Genomic DNA, 6,046 nt, shown 5'->3' with positions numbered 1-6,046 from the left:
AAATGATACCTCCTGTGTGCATAATGCTCAGCCTGACTGCTGCTGGGATGAAGGAGCTGAGCAGTCACTCCTGCAGGAGCGGCTCAGGACCTCCACGGTCCCATCCAGGGGGTGAGAGGTGCTGTCCATAATGGACATTAGCTTGGCTAACATCCTCCTCTCACTCACCTCCTCTGTCCAGGACAGAGCTGACCCTCATTAACTATAAGCCACTTCCTGCTCCTCCGTGGCAGACAGCCACATAAAAGCCTACAGAAACCACCACAGCGCTCCTCAGTAATGTCCTGCACACCTGAAAAGACCTCAGCCTGCCAGCAGATGGAGCCGACTTTTTGATGTAGCTCAATGTTTTCAGTGTACAATGAAAATGAAACATGTAACATGTTCGAACTTTGCCGCGAGATATGACAGATATAAACCCTCAGACTTCATTCAAAATGTGGGTGTTTGATGGAGAGTTGCGGTTAGAGAGAGTTTGGAGACCGTTTGGAGGTTTATGAGAGTGAGGAGAGAAAGTCAGGAGAGAATGGAGCCAGCTAAGAAGAGGAGGATGTCCTCCCCTGTGTGGGAACATTTTGATTTTATTCCTCCCAACAAGGTATGTAAATTTCTACAGAAGATGTATTTTCATGATACTGATGGTGCAATACAATTTATGTTGAGCTGTCTTGACTTTTGTACAAGGTGAAGTGTTTGCTATGTGCCAGGGAGCTGGGATATAACAGCAACACCTCATCCATGCTTAGGCATTACAGAGCTTTGCATGAGAATAAGGGGAACACCGATTGTGGAGCAAGACCAGGTGAGCCATCAAATGCAATGATAATATAGCATGCAGTAATGTTACTAAATGATATAACAATATTATACAACTGTTATAAGTTACGTGTGTGATATTTATATTTGTGCTTTGTCTTTATTGTCTTTCCTCAGGAGAACAATCTCAAATAGATGAAGACCTGGTCAGCATGGTGATTGAGGACTCCCAGCCATTTAGCATTGTGGAGGACAAAGGATTCAAAAGATTTGTTAAATCGTTAAATCCCAGCTATGTTCTCCCCACTAAAAAGGACGTAAAAGCAGTGAAAATTTAGTTTTTACAGAATAAAATGTGAACAGGCAGGACTGAGGCTCAAAGCCTCAGTGTGTAGCTGTCCATACCTCAACGTTACAAAAGCACAACTACTGTCCACACCCCAACCACACCTCACCTCACAGTAAATGATCATTTCCATTTCAAGCATTTCCAAATAATCATTTCCCATACTGCCACTATAAATATACACAGTATACTGCCATCACTACAATATACATGTTTTACACACTCCTTTTGTTGTTGACGTTTACAGGCTGTGTGCAAAATGCCACACTCTTCAAATTCATGCCAGCTATTATTTTTACGTCCAGTAGGTGTCCTGCTAGAGCAAATGAAGCTTCATGAAGCTTCGCGTTGGGGTGAACCAATTGGATGAAAAGCTTCAGTGCTTCATGGGGCTTCATCTGCCCATCACTATCAGACAGCACTTCAATAACGTTAGCGACTCAAAAACACTACCAGGCTTAGTGCAATACTCCAGCGCTGTCTGTCGCTCAGCCACACCATTAAGTAGCCCTGCTACTAGTTGATTGGCAGCAGCTGGTGGATTGACTGCAGGTGCGGCAGCTCCGGGCGACAGCACTTCCGGGTCGGAGGTAGCCTGTTGCTAGGTTACCTCCTAACACATCACAGCGGAGCCGGAGGGGAAGACAGGGCGATAGGAGAGACACATACACACGCACACAGATATACACACACTGGCAGGTCGACCGGTCAGGGCGCCGTCAGATCCTGACAGGACCATGCTGAGGACAGACCGGAGGCACCACCCCATGACATGAGTGAGATTATGAGAGCTATTGCTAGCTCTGAAAAGACGATATTGGACCGTATCGATTCAAGCACGAAAGATTTATTATTCCAGAGGTTGGGACATATTTTTTCTGCACCTGCATTTTGGTACCTGAATGGCAAGCTCGCAAAGTCATCTGCTCTTCGTTTTATAAGCTGGAATGTTAAAGGTATAAATAATCCGGTTAAACGCACAAGGGTTTTTACTCATTTAAAATCATTGAGATCCGATGTTGTATATCTGCAGGAAACACACCTCCGATCAAGTGAACAAATTAAACGAATTAAACTGTTTCTCTGCTTGTCTGCATTGCCACAAATTGTTCTATTTGGTGATGTATCATAGAACTGTACTATATAGTGTATGTACGTTTCTGTGTTTGCTAGTAACTACCATCAACCTAAGGTCTCAGCTAATTTATCTTTGCAGAGATGTTCATTTGATTGTAACAGCAGTAGGAAAGAGCAGTAACAAGAGTAGGACAGCTAAGCTAATTATGGCTAAACATTTGGAATTTAATGAAAGCAAAAATTGACCTTGCAAAGATGGATAGGTTTATTTAGAAAGTCAGCTATTTACATTTAGTGTTCGTCCCAAGTAGGAGATTTTGAATTGAGTCTAAATTGACCGCAAATTTACTTAACTTGTTAAAATCAACCAGGCTGTTACTGAAGCAGTCGAGGAATTACCTTTGAGGTCTCAGTCATAGGTAGTAATGCAAAATCTAACATTACACTAACCTTATATTTTTGTAAAAGGCAAAATGGACTTTTTTCCAGGGTGGGGGAGTGTTTCATGTCTGTAAGTTAAAATTGTTATTTTTGTTGTTTCCTGATTTCTAAGAATTGGGAGAACAATTACATGCTAACAAAATGATGCATTTTGGTTGCCCATGTTTGGTGTTGCTTTGGGCTTAGGGTAATCACTGACGATGACTTACACCTAAAAGAGCTCAAAATCAGAAAACGTTGCTCTAAAACATGTTGACATGGTAAATGAAAATGAACAATAATCAAAATTGATCATGCAAACTGAAAGACTACTTACTATGTTTCTCTTGTTACTTCATTAGCCTCAGTGTTCTCAGATCATTCTTTACATAAAAGCACCCAGTTGTCTTGCAAAGAATGTGTAGGATTAGTGCAATCACACACATTCGAAGATACTGGTAGTTATTGTTTCAAATGCCTATTTCATGACAACCAGGCTAAATTCATCTAAGGGAGTATGAAAGAGATTATCTGGATGCTGAAATGATTGTTAAAATACATTAGGCCAATAATAGTAGACCTGTGCTACATTTGTCCAGCTAGGCAACACATATTTCTGCATAAGAGATACATGAGACACCCTTTAAATAAGCAAATTTCATGTTTAAAACATGGAAATGCAGCCAAAATGGACCATACAATGGCCTCAGTGAACACATCAGCACATAAGTAGAGATGAGGAAACTCAATCACATTAGACATTAATATGACTATGAGTAAATTATATATGTTATATATTCTGTTACATGGTTTAAAGAATACAATGTGATAATCACACATGAGAACGCTGTTTCCAGTTATACAAATTTATTTAATTTTACTATTAAAGAAACCAATTATGTGAATAAAAGCTCACCACAAGAACATCTCCCAACCCAGTCTTACAAAGTTGCAGTTACAATAAAAAACTGTTGGTGAGCTAAAAAACAATCCTGGTGCTGATGCTTGTCATTGAACGTTTTGGACAGAGCTCTTGATTGAAATGCCTACCGTTGTGCGTAGGCATTTCGGTCCAGATGTTATGGAGTTCAGTTCAGCTAAGATGTATTTCTAAAGCACCGGATGGCAAAAATAGCCGCTTCTCGGCTGTTTATATTGTAAGGTAAAGACCATACAATATAAGAGAGAAAACCCCCCAACAATCAGATGATCCCCTGTGAGCAAACCCTTGATGACAGTGTCTGTGAAGGTTATCAGTCATCAAGGCCATAGTAGTCTAAGGAGCTTGGAAAGAAAAGCGCCTGGACTTCTTTAAGTTAAAGAAGTCCAGGCGCTTTTCTCCAAGCTCCTTAGACTTGGTGACGGTGGGAAAGAAAAACTCCCTTTTAACAGGAAGAAACTTTCGGCAGAACCAGGCTCAGTGAGGGGCGGCCATCTGCCTCGACCGGTTGGGGGGGGGGCACAGCTGTTATAACCCCTGACGCAGCATAGCTTCTAATTCTGAAAGATACGTAGATACCTTAAACCTGCACTCTATGCAGGACACCAAGCGATGACACGACTTGCAGTACTATAGGAGTCTATGCAGAAACAGTTTTCTCTCTTGAATCTCTGTAATTTTTTTGCTACTGAGTGTCTGGGTGCAGTCACTCATTTTGGGCCAATTAAATCAAATGAACTTCCATTGTCTAAGTTATAGCCCTATTGAACCTGCGTTAACCAGCTTTAATAGGGAGGGCCAAAGTCGTAGTTGTGCTAAATTTCCTCGAATTCTCCTCGGAGATTTTCGAGTAGCTTCCTTTGTTCTTGAAAGTTCTTTTCCATTTGTCTCATCGCTTCCCGTCCATTCCACATCTTTTTGGTAAGGTCACTAACCTTATTTTCTAAGGCCTTATTTTGTTGTTTGAGTATGTCAACTTGGACATCGTAGTTGTTTATCAGATTGTTATGTGCTTCCTGTGAAACTTTGGGAGTCTGAGCTTGGGTTTGCAACGCCATGTCTTCTGTTGTCAAGGCTTCCTGTGAATCATACAGATTTTTCTTGACCTCTTCAAGCTCTCTTTTCATTTCCTCAAATTCATGGCACAACAACTCCTTTTCTCTGTTGGTCACGTTAACATCATGTTGGGAGTCTTTCTCAGTGGCTTTGAAGATCCGTGATTCTCCTTTCGCACCCTCATCGTGTGGTTTCAGTTCTTTTTGAGAATCACCACTCCTTTTGGAAAGCTCCTGGAGGTCCTGTTCAAGAAGTTCGTTATGCCGCCTCAATATGTCAATTTCATGTGCAAAGCATTGGAGTTCCAGGGTCTGTCTGAGCTGTTCACTGTCCGTTGTTTTGTTTTCCTCATTCATGATCCTTTTTCTTTCTTCACTCTCTTGTAACTCTTTAAAGGCTGTGTTTGCCTGATGGAGCTCAGTTTTAACAGCCTGTATTTCCTGTTGCATGTCATCTTTTTCCTTTTCAAAGTCCCTTTTCAGCTCACACATGCGTTTTACCGTCACATCATTTTCCTCTCTTAAAGACTGGTTGTCCTTTTCCATGTCTCCCACTTTTATAACCAAGCCTGTCTTGCTGCTTTGCAACTCTCTGATTTCTGCCTCCATTTCCTGCATCACCTCTTTCTGTTGCTGGATCTCTTTGGTTTTGGAGCTGTTTAAATCCTTTAGAATTTGGTTCCAATATTCCAGCTCTTGAATTTTGAAGTGAATTGTTTCATTCTCTAGTTGCAGGTCTCTTTTCCTCTTGTTTTTAGAGAACCCACTTCGTTTGAAGAGAACTTCAATGTTTTTTTGGAGAATCTTGTTCTCATTTATGAGCTCTCTTTTTTGCTCCTTAAGGTCGGCGTTCTCGACTTTAAGGTCACGTATGGTAGAGTTTTGTTGTTTGAGAGTTTTATTCTCATTTTTCAGCTCTTTGATTTGCTGTTTAAGTTTTTCGTTCTCGGCTCTCATGTTGCATACAACAGGATTTGACAGACTCATATTTCAAATTGAAGTTGATGCTAAATCTCTGTACCAACTAAAAGATTTTTTAAAAATACCGTCAACTGTGTCAGAAACGCAAGTTTCCAGTAGTTTCCTGCCTAGTGAATTCTTCCACTCTCTTTGAAAGACTGCCAAGAGTGAGAACCTCTCCCCTATTTATAGGTTTTCGTGTGCTGATGTCATAAAGAAGACCAGAGATCAAAGGGATTCTGGTGAAACGTCACTGTGTCTGGTCTGGGCAGTTCTGAATTGAATAATAACAAAATGACGGGGGGCGTGTCTGGTAGCCATGTGAAGACGTGTTGTACAGGGCTCCTCAATGCAGGGCCGGCCCGTGGCATAGGCCGTATAGGCAAATGCTAAGGGCGCCGTCCATCAGGGGGCGCCACGCCAGTGCCATAAATGTTGAAAAAAAAAAAAGTTGGTACTATTATTTCTAAATACAAAAAATAATCCCACGTT

This window comes from Aulonocara stuartgranti (genome assembly GCF_965226115.1).
Source record: "Aulonocara stuartgranti genome assembly, chromosome: 11".
Lineage (NCBI taxonomy): Eukaryota > Metazoa > Chordata > Actinopteri > Cichliformes > Cichlidae > Aulonocara > Aulonocara stuartgranti.
The sequence above is the reverse complement of the archived record's forward strand: the minus strand, read 5'-3'. Positions refer to the sequence as shown.